At 47.6% G+C, this 20426-nt stretch overlaps 1 long non-coding RNA gene and 1 other non-coding gene across 2 annotated transcripts; both read right to left on the bottom strand.

The window, feature by feature from the left end:
- Positions 1 to 780: 780 nt before the first annotated feature.
- LOC108316262 lies at positions 781 to 17159 on the bottom strand. Its single transcript, XR_001830263.2, has 3 exons — positions 17046 to 17159; positions 11955 to 11962; positions 781 to 791 (listed from the first exon to the last, which is right to left on the bottom strand). It is a non-coding gene; the product is annotated as an uncharacterized LOC108316262 (long non-coding RNA).
- LOC119473796 lies at positions 12636 to 12697 on the bottom strand. Its single transcript, XR_005203017.1, has one exon. It is a non-coding gene; the product is annotated as a U7 small nuclear RNA (small nuclear RNA).
- Positions 17160 to 20426: the final 3267 nt, after the last annotated feature.

Here is a 20426-nt window from a genome sequence, read left to right as displayed (position 1 = left end):
GTAACCAAAAGTTTTCTGTCTTTTGTCATCTTTGGGAAATTTTCAGCCGTTATTTCTTAGAGCACTTTTTCAGCTCCTTCTCTTTCTGCTTTCCTTTTGTGGCTCTCTGACACAAAGTTAGTTTAAAAAAAATCATTGTCGTAAATACCCCTGAGGCTCTGATAACTTTTTTTTTTTCTATCCATTTGCTCTCAGCTATTCAAATTGGGTGGTTTCTATTATTCTATTTACAAATTTGCCATTTCTATTTTCTCTGTTCTAGTGTCAAGTAAACTCTTTTTAAAATTCTTGTAGTTTTAATTTTAAATTTCCATTTTTTTTTCACATCTTCTATTCGTTTCCTGAGATTTTCTCATTTTCTGCTTTTGCTTCAAGTGTGGTCATATGTTTCCCCAAAGCCCCTTTCATTCATGGCTGCTTTGAGTTTTTGTCAGATAATTTTAACATCAATGACATCTTTGGTTTACAGTACAGTGAGTGATTTTTAACTGAAACCATAATATTTTTACATTCTTTTATGAAATGCAGGATCTTCTTTATACCAATTAATTTAACGGATATTCTCTGGCACACCTCAACAGGGGAAGGATGTGGGGCTGAATGTTCAAATTCCCAATAACCTCCTTTGGCATCGCAAGGGAGTGGTTCTTCTTCCTGCAAGCTGGGCTGGGCACTCTGCCTTCTCATGTGGGCTTCATTGACTCACTGGTGGAGTAGCCTCACTGCTACTAAGCAGTTGTAAAATTCCTGATTCTCTACTTGGTCCCCCACCCAGAAGCAAGGGTGTATACCTCATTACCGTTGCTTGGGTGGAAGCTCAGGCTCCTCATGTGGTCCCCTGATCTTGGGTGGGGTGGCCTGGTTATTGCCCAGTGATGAAGAAAATCTAGCCTCCCTACTTGGCCTTCTCTGCCACTACCTGGCTGGGATGTTGGGATGCTTCACTACAGCATCATGGGGGTGGACATCTAAGTGCGCCACTGGCCCTGGCTGGTGTGGGTTTGGTGAAGCCGTGTTTTTTATGTGGCATTTGGCAGGGAGAAGTGTGGTTATTGTCTAAAGTTTTCTGTCTTGCTAGGCTACTCCTTTCTGGGCCTATGTCTTCAGAGAGTGCTGTCTTGCATGGTTTTTCTGCACCTGCTGGAATTTCTGAGTTGCTAACTTTAGCATCAAGTCTAGGATTTCTGAGGCAGAAAGAAAACTCAGGTAATTCATCACTGTGTTGTTCCCTGGGTCCCAGGTTTTCCAGCCAGTCTGTCATCTTTCCCCCTTCCAGAGTCATTACGTATTTGTTTCCTATTAACGTCCAAAGTTTTTAGTTATTTTTAGAGAAAGAAATAGGAAGAATGTACTCCATCTTCCCTGGCACAGTTCTGTCATCATTGATTTTTCACCAGAATAATTTTTCTAAATCTTGCCAATCCAAACATGTTAAAACATCAGTTTTAGACTTCCTATTTGAAAGGATTTTGATTGACTGTGCCACTTTCATGACACCACATTTCAGTCAAGAATAAAAAAATTCCCTTATTTTTAATATCCAAAGGCTCTTAAAAGCATACGGCGTTAAATGGTGATTTTTTAAAAGTCATTTGTCAAAAATTACCAAAATGCTGTTTTAATATCAAAGAGAAATATGTACTATTTTTCTTTTGATTGTGTATTTTAAATATCCTCCTCTTCCTTCTTCCTCTGTCTCGTCCAACTAGAGCCCAAGATCCTCTACCATGTTGTTTGACACCTCCTCGCGAATCCCACTTGGGAATCGTGGACAGGTTCTGGCACTGGCCTTGGTGCTTCGTGGGTGGGCGGGGCGAAATGGTACATGAGGTCATTTTCCTGCTTGCCCCATCTCCTACGGAGAACACTGTCATTAGCCAGCAGCCCTGAACCCAGGCTTCTATTCTGACCTCCCTGTGAGTCCCAGAAAACAGGGTCAATTGCCAACTTGGCATGGAGGAATTGGGAATACGATTGCCAGGAAGTGACACGTGTGCATGCATGCAGTTGTCAGGAGACCTGGACACGCCTTAAGACACTGCTGATTTACCCCTTTCCCAACTGTTTAAGCTCCATGAAAACTGGGCGGTCTTTTGTCACATTTATGGCTGAATTTACAGACCCTGCAACAAGGTGACTACTCTGTAAATATTTGTGGAAAATGTAAATAAGCAAATTTTTAGCTTGAAAGCCAAGGCATTCTGGAACAACATTTTTCCAGAAAATTTCCTTTTAGAAAGACATGCTTTTATCTGAGCAGCTCTTATGGGCATGAGAATCTGCCACCTTGTTGAAAGCATCTTATCCTAAGACACATTCGGTCACTTGTGACCTTGGAGAGTGTCTCCCAAGCAGATCTGAGACATGGAGTGAAAACCTGCAGGATGTCAGCCCAGGCTTACAGCACCCAGTTCAAATATTTTCTAACAATAAATACCAATGACACCCAAAAATATGCTCACAAAGGGAGATAACAATCTAGAATCACATGAAAATTACAAATTCATTTTAATACCATAGACTCATATGTTTCTCAGAATTGTTACCATGTCTGTAATGTTGGAAACACGGGCGTCGAAAACACTGAGATTTTTGCATTGCCTAGGTGAAGATAACAATCAGATCTAAGACCAAGTGGTCCGGAAATGTCATATGTGCCCCGAGCAAGTTCCAAGGCAACAGTAAGGGGTGCAGGTGAACCGGACTTTAAGATTCTAGACACCGAACGGATATTTCTAGGAAAAAGGACATTTTCTTAGACCAAGAGCTATTTATCATTGGAAAATGGTTACCAAGAGAGAAGGTAAAATTCCTGAAATTTTTAAAATAAATAAATAAATAGCTCCAATTTGGGGGATTATGTTATGGGTGGGTAATCAGTTGAATAGTCTTTTAAAGGGTTCCTTGCTCCCAAATCCTGCAGGACTTCATGATGGCCCAAACCACTGATTGTGGAATGTCTGCAGGAACCAGAGAGCTTGCTCAGCTGCTGCTCCCCTCTCCTCAGTTGGCTAGGATGAGTGTGTTCAGTAATTTAAAAAATAAATAAGCACAACATTTCCAAGCACTCAATTTTGTGCTGACAAATATACAAATGTGAAGAACATTAGGGAGGCATCCAGCGTTTTCAATAATGCATGATCCCCATCACTTAATTATTTTGAAAACATCTGTTGAAGAAAAGGATGCCCCAGAGGGGAATTAAGAAGTCACGTGGATCAGTGTGTGGCCACATTTCACCCTTTGAAGAAGAGACAGGAGCCTAAGGAGTGTGGTGCTAACCCCAGGTGCCCAGGGAGGCAGGAGATGGAAGGATCAGAGAACAAACGGGCTGTGGCACTGCCCAGCATGGTCTGGATCAGTTTCCCATTGGAAGTGGCATTAGGAGGTGCATACTGCATGGCGATGTTCGCACCCAGGGCTTGCATTTCCTGCAGCTTCTGCTCTTGAGCCATGGAGAGATGTCGGCTAGAAGGGCTCTGGTGTCTCCTGGGTTTTCGCCCAGCATCTGAGGTTGCAGGTGACTAATCCAAGCATTCAGATGCAAGAGGAGGCTGGGAAATGGATACTGCGGTCTCCATGGTCAGGAGGGTGGGGTGGCTGAGAAAAATCAATGCTGCCCTTTCCACAGCCGTGTGCATTTTGTTGTGGTTAGGGAAGCCCGGGTACTCCCAAGGAGCAGCTAAACCTCAGGCAGAAGAAGGAACTGCGCTAACTTTCTCACCTGAAAAATCAAGCTCTTGTAAACGATGCTGCCTGTTCAGGTAAAAACCACAGTGATGTGGTTTGGCTCTGTGTCTCCACCTAAATCTCACCTCGAATGGTAATAATCTCTACATGTCCTTTGTCCACTTTTGAATGGGCTTGTTTTTTTTCTTGTAAATCTGTTTTTGTTCTTCGTAAATTCTGGATATCAGCCCTTTGTCCGACGGGTAAACTGCAAAAATTTTTTCCCAATCTCTTGGTTGCCGATTCACTCTAATGATTGTTTCTTTTGCTGTGCAGAAGCTGTGGAGTTTGATTAGGTCCCATTTGTCTATTTTGGCTTTTGTTGCCAATGCTTTGGTGTTTTGGTCATGAAGTCCTTGCCTACGACTATGTCCTGAATGGTTTTGTACCTATGCAACTATCTTGCATGTTCTTTAAATGTACCCCCAAACCCAAAATGCAATAAAAAATAAAAATAAAAATAATCTCCACATGTTACGGGAGGGAGCAGATGGAGATAATTGAATCATGGGGTGGGTTTTTCTATGCTGTTCTCATGATGGCGAATAAGCCTGATGGTTTGATGAAGGGCGATTCCCCTGCACACGCTTTCTTGCTTGCCGCCATGTAAGATGTGCCTCTGTTCCTCCTTCACCTTCTGCCATGATTATGAGGCATCCGCAGCCATGTGAAGCTGTGAGTCTGTTCAACCTCTTTTTCTTTATAAATCACCCAGTCTCAGATATGTCTTTACTAGCAATGTGAGAACAGACTAATACACACAAGTTCTGTTCTTACTCATGACAAAGAATCACGCATGTGCAAGAATGGTCATTTCGTTAAAGAATGAAAATCTTCCATAACAATGTTGGTCTGTAAAAGTTCATTGCTTCACTTATAAAGCGCTTCATAGTCTAGGGAGAACTTCTGTGTTCATCGCCTCATTTCAGGGTGTCTCTCAAAGCCACCCTGCAAGGCAGAAATGTTGAGTGTCATGGAATATTTAGACGGTTAGAACAGAACACTGTATTGTGCCAATATTTATCTATCAGTGATTTTCATGCAGGCAAGAATTCCATGCAGGCCCAGATAATCTCCACTCAGGGAGGTGGACAGTCTGGGCACAAATGCGTGTTTGTGCTTTCATCATCTATTTATAAATTATCCAGTGAATTCTCTTAATTTTCCCTTGCTTTGATTTTTGAATTTATCATTAGCCATGAACAATCAAGAGAAAAAGAAAAGTTTCAGCTTATTCCTTTGGGATATTCAGCCTTGGGCTACGGGTTGGAATCCACTCTGGGGATAGGTATGTGAGGAGCCAGGCTCCCTGCACTTTCTGACCCCACCCCTGCTTCCCAGTCCTGGCCTTCTAACCCCACACTGCCTGGTATTCATTCCAGAACATTCTCTTTATGGACATTTCAGCATGTCCTTTCTGGAGTGATAAAGAAACAAGAAAGAGAGACGTGTGAGAAAGAAGGCTGATGGACGAGATGATGAACCGATCAAGTACTAACTTGTGCAAAAAGAGCCTTGAGAAATAACCACAGCTGATTGCACCATGATACTTGCAGATTGTAAGCACAGTATTTATTCTTTGCCATTTCACCAGTGGCAAAAATCTCCTGCCCCAGTGCCCTCGAGTAGACCCGAGGGTCAGCTTCGCCCCCCAGCCACCTCAGCCAGGGGATTTTACCTACGGGATTTATACTTAAGTTACACTAAGCGGTTGCAAACTGGTGTCATTTTTTTTCCCCTTAAAGTTTCAGAAACTTCATACCGTCTCTTGGTAACGTATTCAAATATCAAATAGCTCCTGGCACTGGGAACTTTTCCTTTTGTCACTTAATATGAATGTCTTATTCTGTTCTTGTTTTTGCTTTCTTAAGATTCAATGAAAGAGATATAAGTTTTATTAAAATTATTTGCGGGCAATGAAACTTAATTTTTAAGCCTACAATTAAATTTAATAGTCTCATATTTTAAAAACTACTATTTTGTTTTACTCTTCATAGTATCTGCCATGTGAACGTATTTACCTACATTAGACCATTTGTACTCTGGGAAATATTTGTTGCCACATTAGACACCTTGTTCACACCAATGGTTATTTTAAAATTGAGCAAAGTAATACGCTGCAATTATGTGATAATGAAATTGCTTAAAACATAGACTTAAAAAGAGAGTAATCTTCTATATTGTACATCCTTTAAATTTCAGACTGGGGAAAGAACAAGGGGTAAAGAATCACAGCTGAATTACAGTGCATTCACTGTACCAAGTCTCAAGCCAGATCTTGCGCCTATAGAATTGTGTGTTCTTGTTTGTCTTGTTTTGTTTTTTGAGACAGTCTTGCTTTGTTACCCAGGCTGGCAATGCAGTGGCACAATCATAGCTCATTTCAGCCTCAAACTCCTGGGTTCATGATTCTGCCACCTCAGCAAGTATCTGGGACTACAGGTATGCACCACCACTCCCAGACAAAACTGTGACTTCAAGATGCCTTAAGGCGTGTATTAGTCCATTCTCACACTGCTATGAAGAACTACCTGAGACTGGGTAATTTACGAAGGAAAGAGGTTTAATTGGCTCTTGGTTCTGCAGGCTCTATAGGAGCCATGGCTAGGAAGCCTCAGGAAACGTATTCACGGTGGAAGGTGAGAAGGAAGCAAGCTTGTCTTATCATGGTGGAGCAGGGGAGAGAGGAAGTGAGAGGGGAAGTGCTACACTCTTTCTTTCTCTCTCTCTCTTTCTTTCTTTCTCTCTCTTTCTTTCTTCTCTCCCTCCCTCCCTCTCTCTCTCTTTCTTTCTTTCTTCCTTTCCTCCCTCTTTGTCTCTCTTTCTCTCTTTCTCCCTCCCTTCCTTCCTTCCTTCCTTCCTTCCTTCCTTCCTCTCTCTCTTTCTCTTCCTTCCTTCCTTCCCTCTCTCTCTCTCTCTCTTTCTTTCTTTCTTTCTTTCTTTCTTTCTTTCTTTCTTTTCTTTTCTTTTCTTTTCTTTTCTTTTCTTTTCTTTCTTTCTTGACGGAGTCTCTGTTGCCCAGGCTGGAATGCAGTGTCACAATCTCAGCTCACTGCAACCTCCACCTCCCAGGTTCAAGTGATTCTTCTGCCTCAGCATCCCGAGTAGCTGAGATTACAGGTGTGTGTCACCAGGCCCAGCTAATTTTTGTATTTTTAGTAGAGATAGGTTTCATGGTTTCACCATATTGCCCAGGCTGACCTTGAACTCCTGATCTTGTGATCTGCCCCCCGCAGCCTCCCAAAGTGCTGGGATGGCAGGTGTGAGCCACCGCGCCCGGCAGTGCTACACACTTTCAGACAACCAGATCTCACGAGAGCTCACTCCCTGTCACCACAACAGCAAGTGGAAAATCTGCCCTCATGATCCAGTCACCCCCCACCAGGCCCTTCCTCCAATTCTACATGAGATTTGGGTGGGGACAGAAATCCAAACCACATCGGGGGGGTGGAGTTATTTGAGGAAAAAAAAGAGACAAGAAGCTATCAGTTATTCCAATGGAAACAAAAATTCAGCATCGCAGGCCACCCTTAAACATCAGGACTGACTTCTTCCTATTCAAAACAACAGAAGAAACACCCGAGTGTGCATGCATGTGAGGGTGCCATGTATAAAAATACATGACATAAACACGCTCACTTGCTGCACTGCGGTACCACAGGGTGCCACATATCCCTTGAGTTTTAATGTTTCATAGGATGAGTATAAACTTGGTATTCAACCTATGTATAAAAATTTCCAAAAACACGGATTTAATTTGAAAATTAATTTGTTATGTTCCTAAATCAAACCCAATAAGAATTTTAAATAAGGCTGTAGTTACTACATCAAAGAGGAACACACATTTGTTTTAAAATTCACACCTGCATTGTGGGAGGTGGGTCCACACTGTGGAATGTCTGTAGCGAGGGACTCGTGGGCAGCAGGACTGAGAGCTGGGGCAGCTGCTCCCTGGGAATGTCCGTCGGGAACCTGTCATTTGCTCCGAACCAGTCACGATGCTGCACATGGAACACTGACTGTCTACTGGGGGAGCCAGAGACAACAGAAGGAATTACGCAAAAGTGAAATTGCGAGGATGCCAGCTTCAGGGAGGGGGAGCTGGGTGCCAGGGCCTGGGCACATGAGGCCCGAGGCAGAGGGGAAGCCTCTCAGGCTGAGAGACCATGAAGCTGAGGTCCCAGCCAGCCCCAGAGGCAGAGAAAGCAGCAGCAGAAGTGAAATACTGGGAGAAATCAGAGAGGGAAAGTGAAAAGTTCCTGTAGAAAGTTTAGATGTAAAAATCTTTACTGAGATGCCCTCATGGCAGACCAAGTTGTGGTGGGTGTCAGAGAGGAGCGGTAAGTGCCCTCAAGCCCTGCTCCCCCTGCCCCGAAACTCCATGAGGTACCTGCTGTGTCCTGGGAGTTCTGTAAAGTTGTGTGTGTGTATGTGTGAGTGTGTGCTTGCTTTTTTGTGTGCATGTGTGCCCGAGCATGTGCGTATGCAAGTGTGTGTATGTGTGTGCATGTGAGCATGTGCCTGTGTGCGTGTTCACGTGTGTTCCTGTATGTGTGTGCATGTGAGTGTGCATGTGTGAGCATGTGTGTGTGTGTGTGCATGAGTGCACACATGTATGTGTCTGCGTGTTATGTGTGTGTGCTTGCTTGTGTGTGCATGCATACCTGGGTGTGTGTATGCATGTGTGTGTGCCCCTGTGCATGTGTGTGTGCCTGCATGTGTGTGAGTGTGCACATGTATGTGCACGTGTATGTGCCTCTGTGTGTGCCTGTGAGTGTGCACGTGTAAATGTGTGCATGCACGTGTGTGTGCATGCCTGTGCATGTGTGTATGTGTGCGCACATGTGTGCATGTGCATGTGTGTTTGTTGTTGCCGTTTGTTTTCTGCCAGCCCCATGTGAAATCTGGGAGGAAGACTCAATGGGGGAATCAGAAAAGCCACTGGGGAGGAGAGAAAGCCCAGGGGCACCTGCAACTTCCTTCTGTGTCTGCCTCCAGCCTCCAAGTGTAGACAGAATTTATTTTGTCAGAACATAATGGGAAAATGGTCCAATATATGTTCAAACCAATGTTTCTTTGTTTTTTCTTAACATGCTCCCAGTCCATCATATATATCTGAACAGACTCACATGAGAGCCCTCTTGCTCAGAGCTTTCATAAAATTAAGGAATAAAAATAAGCAGGAACTTATGAGAGGGGGAACAAAAAAGAAGACGAAAGCTCATCGGGCGAGTACAGATGATTCTGGAAGTTGAAGGTGGTTGGACCCGTGGCCTGGCCTCATGAACAGCAGGGAGCTGATGCCACAGCCTCAGGAAGGGTAAGACACGTGGAGGTGGAGGGGCCTCAGCACGCTGAGCAGAAATCGGAGCCACCTCTTCAGAGCAGCTCTGAAGGCAGGGATAGTGGGGAGGGCGGGGAGTGGAAGGGGTCTTTGCGTTTGATGAAAAGCAGAATGCACAGACCCCTGCTGCCCCCCACACAGATGTGCAGCTGCTCCCCTGACCACCCCACACAGGCCAGCAGGAAGGGAGCCCAGCTGGAGGCCTCACCCAGCAGGGCTGTGGTCCCTAGGATGCAGGCACAGCTGAGGATGCGGCCAGGCATCTTCCTAAAGCCGGAGCCCAGGCAGGGCCTTCCAGCTCCTTCCTCTCCAGTTCCAAGTGCCCGATGGAGCCTGAAGCCTTCACTTCTCAGAAAACTGTCCAGCCCCAGCCCAGGACCCCTGAATTTATTAATGGTTTTCAGATTGGGATTCTTTCAGTTGCAGCAGTGATACACACACTCTCTCTCTCTCTCTCTCTCTCTCTCTCTTACATTAATTCAGTTATTTCTAAAACATTGTCTAAGCTTTCAAATGTCAAAGTAAAATTTAAAAGTGTTTTCAAATATTCAAAGCCTCAATAAAAGGTCTTGTGCGCATTGTCTCCCCCAAAAGCTAATGGGCATGTTTCAAACTAGAAAATGAAGGAGGATCCCATGCCCAGCCCCAGACATGGAAAAGTGTGCACCAGCAGGTGAAGGGTGAAGGGGAGCCCTCAGGAGAGTGGGGGGGCTGGTCTTGGGGGAGCAGGATGGAGAGACTCTCCCAGCCCTTCATGAAAGGGGCTGCCCATGGCCTGATGTGCCTCCCTGCACCGTGAGGAATCTTCCAGCTCCAATAGAAAGTTTGGGTACAGGGCGTGATACGTAAAAGAAAATTGTGAAATCCAGAAAAAAACAAACAAAAAGAAAAATCTTTGCAAAGAAAGGAAACTGTACAGCAAACTGACACAAGAGCAGAAGATCAAACACCGCATGTTCTCACTCATAGGCGGGTGTTGAACAATGAGAACACATGGACACAGGGAGGGGAGCATCACACACTGGGGTCTGTCGGGGGAAATAGGGGAGGGACAGCAGGGGGTGGGGAGTTGGGGAGAGATAGCATGGAGAGAAATGCCAGATATAGGTGAAGGGGAGGAAGGCAGCAAATCACACTGCCATGTGTGTACCTATGCAACAATCTTGCATGTTCTTCATGTGTACCCCAAAACCTAAAATGCAATAAAAAATAAAAATAAAAATAAAAAAAGAAAGGATAAGTGAACTTGAAAAAAAAAGAAAGAAAATTGTAGTCTACTTTGGACAGTGGTTGTGAACGTGTGTGTGTGTGTGTGTGTGTGTGTGTGTGTGTGTGTAGTGGAATTTCAGGAATACATCCACTGAATTTTCACCTTCCACAGGAGACCGTTGGTACCCAGCTTCCCATCCTAAATAATCAATAAGTAGTAGTATAAATGTTACTTAAAATACAAAATGGAATGGTAGGAGAGACATCTAAAACAGTCAACAGTTAATATGACTTTTTAAAAGATGATCCCACTCTATCACTCAGGCTGGAGCGCAGAGGCACAATCATGGCTCACTGTAGCCTCTACCTCCTGGGCTCAAGCCATCGTGTAGCCTGAGCCCAGAGTAGCTGGGCCCACAAAGGTACACCATCATGCCCAGCTAATTTCTTTTTATTTTTTTATTTGTAGAGACAGAGTCTCCCTGTGTTGCCCAGATTGGTCTGGAACTCCTGGGTTCAAACTGTCCTTCCACCTCTCAGCCTTCCAAAGTGCTTGGATTACAGGCATGAGCCACCAGCCATGCTCAGCCCAACAGTTGGTTATTTTCCCCTTTGCATCAGGAGCTGGGGCTGGGGTGGAGGTGGAGTGGGCAAGAGATGTTTTTGTAAGGTTCTCTTTGGAGTGTGAGCTGACATCTGAGACTGTAGCCTTGCACTGATCTGTTTTGAGTCAGCAGCAGAAGGGCACGGGTCAGGCAACTGATGGTGGGTGCTACCCCTCCTGGTTCCATCTTCACCCACAAACTCCAAGCAGCAGCCATAGTCCAGGGCATGGCAGGGAGCCCTGGGATGTCCTTTCTAGTTGCATTGCCCTAACAGCTACCATGAGGAATTATCGGTTGATGTCTTCAAACTGCTGAGACTCCTGGGGTGATGGTGATATGGTTTGGCTCTGTGTCCCCACCCAAATCTCACCATGAATTGTAATAATCCTCATGTGTCCAGGGTAGGACCAGGTGGAGGTCACTGAATCATGGGGACAGTTTCTCCCATGCTGTTCTTATGCTAGTCAGTGAATCTCATGAGATCTGATGGCTTTACAACAACCTGGCGTTCCCCCTGCTGGCACTCACCCTCTCTCCTGCTGCCCTGTGAAGAGGTACTTTCTCCCATGATGGCAAGTTTCCCGAGGCCTCCCCAGCCATGTGGAACTGTGAGTCAATTAAGCCTCTTTCCTCTGTCAATTCCCCGGGCTTAGGCATTCCTCCATAGCAGCGTGAGAGCAGACTAGCACAGATGAGAAGCATTCTCTGTCATCTACCCGGTGCTCCACATGTGCTTTCTCAGCAAGACGTAGCAGGGCAGTGAATTAAATTTGTTGCCACTAAGATCAGAGAGAAGGGAAAGAACTTGGGTGGCGTGAGTGGTTTCCAGTTTATGGTGATTCTTCTGCCGCCACCTCCCAAGTAGCTGGGACTATAGGCACACACCACCACACCCTGCTAATTTTTGTATTTTTAGTAGAGACAGGGTTTCACCGTATTGGTCAGGCTGGTCTTGAACTCCTGACCTCCTAATCCACCTGCCTTGGCCTCCCAAAGTACTAGGAATACAGACGTGAGCCACTGAGCCCGGTGTTCGTTTTGAAGAACGAAGGAGCACCTTGGAAAACAGGGAAACCTCAGAGGTCCTCCTGGAATCACCTTCGCATCGCTGACCTGCCAGCTTGCCCAGGGCTCTCCATGCCCTCCAGAGATGGAGCCGCTGGAGCCTAGGGGAGGGCACGGGGCCATGGATGCTGTGCTGCTCTTGCCACCACCACTGTGTCTATGCCGTGGTGCCTGTTCACCTGGAGTCATGTTTATGATCATTGACAATACTATAGCAGCAATGTAACTTATCTGTTGGAAATAGATGCGCAGTGTCGCAAAGAAAAATTAGCGTGGAGACAAAGGATCTTTTAGCCATGCAATGTTTACTCCGTGGACTGCAGAAATGGTACTCTCACTAGCCATCTTGCCACGAGAGTGCAATGAGCAAAGGAAAACACACAAATTTGTTCCTAACACTTTTAGGGTTGTCCTCACTGCTGTGTCTGATCTCCATTGGCTGGAGCCAGACCTCACCATCTAAACTAAAACACGATTGGCTAACAACTTAAAACTTTTCTAAACCGGTGAAAACATTGGAGAGATGGGACATGCCTGTGAGCACGTCCAGCACAGATATCTTGGTTAACGTACAAGGATATAGAATGTACTCTGTGCCTGTAAGTACAGTCTGCCTAACGGCTATGTAGGTTAGGGCTTGACAGAGTTACTAGGACACTTATCTTTTTCTTTTCTTTTTTTTTAGGGGTTTTCTGGCAAAAACCAGAAAGCCTGCTAGACAAATTCTAAAAGAGCTGTAACCCTCAGCACACTTATTCTTTAACAAGAAAGACAACTTTTAAAAGGAACTTTTCTACTTTGCACATTATCCCAGGCTATTTAAAGGATAAAACATGAATTTGAATAAACAATGAGTTGCTTCTACAAAACCTAAATTCCATTTGATTAGTAAGGATGAGTTGTTTTCAGAAGGCGTTGGTCCCTTTTGTAGCAAAACAGGAGGCTGAAAGTGAATGTGAGGGTTGGTCTCCCGGACGGATGACGCGAGCAGGTGCTTTGGTAGCCGTGGGTGGGGGCTCCCAGGCAGACCACGGCCCCAGTGAGCGTGATCACCCAGGCCAACAGGCGGCCAGCGCTCAGCGGGCAGATGGAGGGTGCGGCTCAGGAGAGAGGCCCTTCAGGAGAGAAGTGGAGGGATCAGCTGGTCCAAGCTATCCTTGTTCTTTGATGAAATATTCGTTTTCACAAAGTCTCTTCCCCCCAAAAAGTAATCCTTTTATTTGGTGAAGAACAATGTTTCTGAGGTAAAATGTCGAGGGTCTTCTCCCCAGTGGGAGAAATAGGGGTAAAAAATGAAGTCCAACCCAGAACGTCTGTCTTCCTACAGAAATAGCCTCCGTCACTAAGCGGTGTTTTCCGGAGGTGCTGCTTGGGGTGAACGCAGAGTGAGAATAGAAAGGACTTGATGACCAGCGGTGCGAAGCTGCACTCTAACGGGGTTAACGTGAAGGCCGTTGAGCTTTTGATAACTTAACCCAAGTTAATCAAAGTTACTTCTAATCAGCTGCAGTTCTTTTTTTTTTTTTTGCAAATAGTTGCAAAAGGACTGAACAATGAGACAATGGAGGCAGAAAATGTGGAACAGTGTTTCAGAAATTTTGTATTGAATGATACATTTGGTTCCCATGAAGGCTGGGGGAGGAAGGGACTTTCACTATTTCTACTTTACAGAACGGCTGAGAGCCAGGACCGAAGCCCAGGTCCAGCTGGGCAGGCAGGGCATTGCCGACCACGGTGCTCAGCCACCTCGGGGATGGGGCCGGGTCAGCCACAGTGAGGCAGGAAATCACGCCAGAGCGTTGTATTTTGCAGTACCTGGACCCAGATAGCTGTCATCGTCATTGCTCTGCCCCTGTGCACAAGTAACCTATGGCTCCCTGGTTGCTGTGGCTTCATGCTGAGTTGACGTCACCCCTGGTTCTTTAAAATGTGCCATTCACACTCGGACACTCCCCAACCACTCCGCTTCCCAGATCTCTGCCAAGACTTTGATGAATGGAAATGCACAATTGGGCCCAAGCCTACATCCTCGTGTGGTCCACAGGGACGAGCATTCTGAACACCTGTCCCCCGCGTTAGGAGTCCAGCGAGGCAAACATGAGACTTAACACCAGAATGTGGTTAAACCAGAGCTGGGATGGCTGAGAGGTCAAACGGGGCAAGGAGAAGCAGCCCAGAGCTCTAAGCAACAGCAAGGCCATTACCCACCAGCCTGGAAACACAAAGGAAGGAGCCATTGTCGCTGGCATCAGAGTCAGGGGCCATCCTGGGAAACCCGGCCCACTGGCTGGCTGGTGGCCCCTCCGGGCCTCCTGGACCTGAAGTTCTCCGGCTTTCTCAGGCAGGTGGGGGCTAATTCCTTCCCCATCCACCTTCCCCTAGGTCTTGGTGGCTGTGCTTCCCCGAGTGGGCTCTGACTGGCTAATAGCCCGTCCCTCTGTCCCAGGGCTCCTTCCTCTGCATGAGAATAAGGCTCGCCAGGGCTTGCCCCTCTCTGAGGTGCACAGGTCCCAGGCCATGGGCAGCCCGTGGGGAGTCTGCAGCCAGGGAGAGCTCAGATCTCCGAGGGAGGGGCTGCTGTGGCTTCTGCATCACCAGCCCCTTAGAGGCACATTTGCTGTCCCTGGAATCCTGGCCCTGTCCTGCTCAGAGACACAGGACCTGACCCCTGCCTCCACTTCCGCATCTGGGGACACCTCTGTGGAGTAGGAGAATGTCTAGCCTTTCTCCTCTGATGGTGTCCAAAGGGAACCATCTCCATCCGGGGCTTTCCCATCTCCAGCACTGGGAGGCACTTCTTCCAGACGGCCCCTTCTAATCAGGCTGGTGTCTCTGGCCCAGCAGTGGGCCCCATGCCCTGGTCTGCTCCTGTTCCCAAGTTCAGTCCAAGCCTTACCAAGGTGAGTGTGGGTTTGTGCGTCTGCCAGTGCCTGCACACCTCAGTTCCTTTAGAACAGAGGTGGCAGATTTGTCCCACAACCAGCTGGGTGTCGCAGGTCATGTGGCCTCTTGGGCAGCTACTCAGCCCTGCCACTGTGGTGTGAAAGTAGCCACAGATGCTGTGCCACAAATGGGCCAATGTTTACAGACCCCACCTCGCCCACTCCCGCCCACTTAGAATCAGGGAACTGAGGGCGGGCCCCCAGTGGAGATTTCAGTTCTCAGAAAATCAGGGATAATTTATTTCCATGCTGACAACCTGAGTCTTAGCACCACACCTAAATTTTTGGCATTTGAGATCAAATTTCTAATACAATGCTGGATATAAAATATTAAATATTTAATGAAGAGAAGAGGGTGTCTGCCAAAGAACTGTTTTTATCTGGAGCACCAAAAAGTGATTTCCTCATAGTTCATATAATTAATGTCTCACGGCCTGGGAGAACACCCGGTGGGTGGGGATGTCCACTGCCCCCAGCGCTGGCCCCCTCGTGGGGCGGCTCTCTGTTACTGAGGTCTCCTTCTGTGCTTCTGGGGAGGTCTAGGGCTCTGTGGAAAGGGATCGGTGGTCTGTTCGCCTAATTTAAAAATGTACCATGATGAAGAATCATTAATTTATCTGATTGCAGTCCTCCAGCCTCCAGCGCGCCTCTTCGGATGTTTTCCTTTTTCCAATTCCTCCTGTCTGGAGGGAGTGTGAGCCTGGCCATCTGAGGAGATCATGCGTGTTGTGAGTCTGTGCACCTCCAACTCGGCACGTGGGAGCGGACTTACACACACAGACACACACACACACATGCATCAGCCCTGGGTACGTGATACCAGCCATCTCTTATGTGGATCACAGGGTGTGTGTACCTGTGCGCGTCTCTTGCACCTGCCATAAGTAGATACAAATAAACAATGCATGCCTGAGACTTTGACATGCGAATATGTTGCTGCGGTGAATTCGTGTCTGCATTCCCAGAGACATTTTCTGGCTGGCCCAAGATATTCAATGACATTTATTTAATTCCGGGTGTCCATGAACAAGGGGTATGTGAATTTCATGGGTGGTGTCTTAGTTTGGAATCTGTAACAAAATACCATGGAGCAGGTGACTTTTAAACAGACACGTATTTCTCAGTTCTGGAGGCTGGAAGTCGGAGATCAGGGCACGAGCAGGGCTGGGCTTCGATGGGGGCCTCCTGCAGCTGCTGACTTCTCACTGTGTTTTCCCACAGCAGAGGAAGCAGGAGAGCTCCTGGGGCCTCGCTGGTGAGGGCACTGATCCCGTGTGTGAGGGACCCTGCCGACCTCATCATCCCCAGAGGCTCCAGCTGCTAACACCATCACTCTGGGGGTGACAAGCTCCACACAGAATGCGTGGGGGACTCCTTCAGTCCACGGCAGGTGGCAGAGTGGGAAATACGCCTGCTGCTCTCTAAATACAGAGGCCCTTGAAACGTCACCGGAAGTGCTTATTAACTGCTGTTTGCTGGAGTAAATATCATAGTAATTGGCACCACTTCCAGCCCAAAAGATGGACAGGAGACCAGATATTCTGAACGTGGGGCCCAGGGAGTGTGGGCTCCAGTTTGAGATCTGAGTGCTGCTGCGTGTCCAAGCCACGCGATTCCCTTTCGGGGCCCTTTCCTTCTGTAGATGGCTTTGCTTCCTGCGGCTGCCCACCCTGCTGCTGTTGGGGGCCTGCACTGGCCTCTGCCCTGGGGACCCTCCCCACTGCAAGCTGGCTCAGGCCAGTGATGCTCCCTGCCTTCGTGACAAGCAGGTGGTGGGTCCGCCGGGAGGCAGCCATGGAGGGAGGCTGGGTCTCGTCAGGCTGGGGGCTCTGGGCTCCTGTGTGGTCTGTCCAGTTCCCCAGAGCTGGGCTCCTGCAGAAGCATTTAGAGCTACAGACTGATGATGAAAAGAGCGCATGCCTGCCTGACCTCATCCTCTGCAGCAGCCAAGGGGGCCCCCAGAGCCAGCTGTGGGTGGGAGACGTGATCTGGGGGCTTTTTTTTTTTCTTTTTTAGAAAAGAAAGAGGTTTAATTGAACTCAGTTCCATGTGGCTAGGGAACTGTGACACAATAGTGGCAGAAGGCAAGGAGGAGCAAGTCACGTCTTACATGGATGGCAGCAGGCAAAGAGAAAGCTTGTGCCAGGAGACTCCCATTTTTAAAAACATCAGATCTCATGAGACCTATTCACTGTCACAAGAAAAGCACAAGAAAGACCCACTCTCATTATTCAATTACCTCCCACCAGGTTCCTCCCACAACATGTGGAAATTCAAGATGAGATTTGGGTGGGGACTCAGCCAAACCATAACAACATGTGTGTGCCTGCATGTATGTATCCATGATGCATGTGTGTGCATGCACATACCTGTGATGCCTGCATGTGCACATATGTGCCTGTGGTGAATGTGTGTGTACATGTACCTGTGATTCTTGTGTGTGCCTGTCTTACTGTGTGCACATGTGTACATACCTGTGATTCATGTGCATGCATGCATGTACTCATGCCTGTGTGCCTGTGTGTGCATGCACATACCTGTGATGCCTGCATGTGCACATATGTGCCTGTGGTGAATGTGTGTGTACATGTACCTGTGATTCTTGTGTGTGCCTGTCTTACTGTGTGCACATGTGTACATACCTGTGATTCATGTGCATGCATGCATGTACTCATGCCTGTGTGCCTGTGTGTGCATGCACATACCCGTGATGCCTGCATGTACACACATGTGCCTGTGATGCATGTATGTGCATGTGTGTGCATGTACCTGTGATGCATGTGTGTGCCTGTGTCTTGCTGTGTGCACATACCTATGATACACATGTGTGCATGCATGTACCCATGATGCATGTATGTGCCTGTGTGTGCATGCATGTACCCACAATGCCTGCGTGTGCCTGTATATACACACAGGTACCTGTGATGCATATGTGTGCATGCATGCACCCATACATGTGTGTACACCTGTGTGTGTGCATGTACTCATGGTTCATGTGTGTGCATGCATGTACCCATGATGCCTACATGTACACACGTGTCTGTGATGCATGTGTGTGCCTGTGTCTTGCTCTGCTCATGTGTGTGTGTACTTGTGATGCATGTATGTGCTGTGTGTGTGTGTGCATATACCAGTGATGCATGCATGTGCCTGTACCTTGCTGTGTGCATGCATATATGCACCAGTGATACATGTGTGTACCTGCGTGCACATATGTGTGTGGCTGTGCTGGTGCTTGGCTTGGAAGGAGACAGAGTGGGAGCAGTAAGGGGAGAAGGAAGGACACATGTCACATTGATTCCAGGACCCTCAAAGTAAGCCTCACACCTTCTGTCACTTTCCTTAGAACTGAGCATATGGGTCCTAGAATAGGATGTTGTTTTGGAAACAAAATCTGGAGCACTCTGTGTTTGCCCCTCTGTCCTGTAATGACCCCACCAAATGTCCAAATGTCCACCGTGAGTGCAGAGCAGGCTCAGTGTCCAGGACCTGGTGAAGGCGGAAAGGCCCTTTCTCCAGGAGGACGTGGCAGGAGGAAGGAGGGAAAACCTGGGAAGTTGGCCCGAGTTGGCCACCAGCATCTTTGAGTCCCCTGGGGGCCCTGACCTCTTCTTCCTCCATGTGCAGTGGGCAGGTTCTCGTCTAGGGGATAAGCCTCATGTCACCCCATCCCGCCCCACCGTGTGCTGTGGTCACAACTTCACTACACAGCCAGACATACCCACAGGTTGTGGCTTTCACTCTCCCATTATTAGAAAAATAATTATGCACGTCTTGGCTAAACTCCAAGCGAGTTGTCCGAAGAGGGCCTTCTAGTTGGCATGATCTCTATCCCACAGGAGGAAAAGCTGATTTTCCGTTCCTTGAGATGCAGTCATCTAAATCATCACAGAAAAAAAAAATGCCTAAGATTTCGTCTTATTGCAAAACTTCAGGAGTGTAATTCCAACTTACTGTGGATTTCAGGAGTGTAATTCCAACTTACAGTGGAAATAAAACGTATCCTAAGTTATGAAGGAGCTTAATCAAGACATAAGCTTGGACTTTCAGTAAGTGAATCATTCTGGCCACTGTGTTTGGGACCCTGTGACATGGGTTTGCCTGATGTCTCCCTGGTCGCACTTCTGCACCACTCAGCACACTGTACAGAAATACACATGTGTCCACACACAGGAAGACGCACCCACATACATGCACCGGCTCTCAAAAATGTGCATATCCTGCTTCTTCTTTGTTTTTTCTAAAGGGAACCCGGTTTCTGCAATACCTGTGTGATGCCATCGCCTACATGATGCCAGCAGCAGGGATGCGTGTGTCACTCACTCCTTGCCAGACAGAGGCCAACCACCACGGGGTGCTGCTGTGCCTCCTTCATCCTGTGTCTCCAGCACCAAAATGTGTCGCCTCATCCCTGAAAGGTGTTGGGAACACGGTTGTTTAATGCGCAGAACTTTGACCTGACTCCAGTAGGTCCTATTCTTTGGCCTACCCCACACGTGGGAGGTGTAAGCATAGCACCTGTCTTACAGGCAGATAGCCGCTCTTTGTAGGAGGCTCGTCCAGCTGCAGCCTTGACCAAAGTGAACCAAAAAATGGTGGCAAGCCTCATCTGCCGTGAGGCCCTAGGCCCATTCAGCAAGTTCACAGTGACCGGGAGTTGAGGAGGGTGCAGAGGACACAGGGGTCACTGGACTCTCCATTATATTTTTCCTTTTTTTTTTTTTTTTGAGAAGGAGTGTCACTCTGTCGCCAGGCTGGAGTGCAGTGGCACAATCTCGGCTCGCTCACGGCAACCTCTGCCTCCTGGGTTCAAGCCATTCTCCTGTCTCAGCTTCCTGAGTAGCTGGGACTACAGGTGCCCACCACCATGCTCAGCTAATTTTTGTATTTTTAGCAGAGAAGAGTTTTCACCATATTGGTCAGGGTGGTCTCGAACTCCTGACTGCAGGTGATCTGCCTGCCTCGGCCTCCCAAAGTGCTGGGGTTGCAGGAAGCCTCCATTTTCCCCGCAGACACAGTGGAACGTTCAGAGGGCAGTGCTGCTCCAGCTGGGTCCCTCCTCCTGGGCCTCCCCCCACCTGCCCGATTTCTGGAAGCTCAATGTTCAATAATTCAGCAGAAGCGCAAATCAGCATATCTTACAGCATATTTGATATGCGGCAAACAGACTGCAGACAGCTTCATTTCAATTTGCTCCTTTGTTATCAACAAAAGCTCAACAAACACCCGGAGTGCGGGCCTGGCCCTCCGTGCTCGCCAACGCCCAGTCTCTGCGTCTCAGCTCCTCCGAGGGGCGCAGCGCCCTGCTGGTCCCCCACCCCTCCATTGTTCTTCCTGTATCATTTACCTGGGATCAAGTGACTTTCTGCAGCCCGGGAATAAGGGCTTGGCTCCGTTTTCAGGCCTCTTCTGATGTCCGGAGCTAATTGGCTCAGGTGTAAACCAAGCCAGCAGGGCGAGGACTTTGAAGTGAGTCAGCCTCGCAGCGCGCCTGGGAACTTCCCTGTCTGTGTGTCAAATACCAGCCGGCCG

This window comes from Cebus imitator, unplaced genomic scaffold (genome assembly GCF_001604975.1).
Source record: "Cebus imitator isolate Cc_AM_T3 unplaced genomic scaffold, Cebus_imitator-1.0 Scaffold185, whole genome shotgun sequence".
Classification (NCBI taxonomy): domain Eukaryota; kingdom Metazoa; phylum Chordata; class Mammalia; order Primates; family Cebidae; genus Cebus; species Cebus imitator.
Note: the sequence above shows the minus strand (reverse complement) of the source record. Positions and strands in the feature narration are given on the sequence as shown.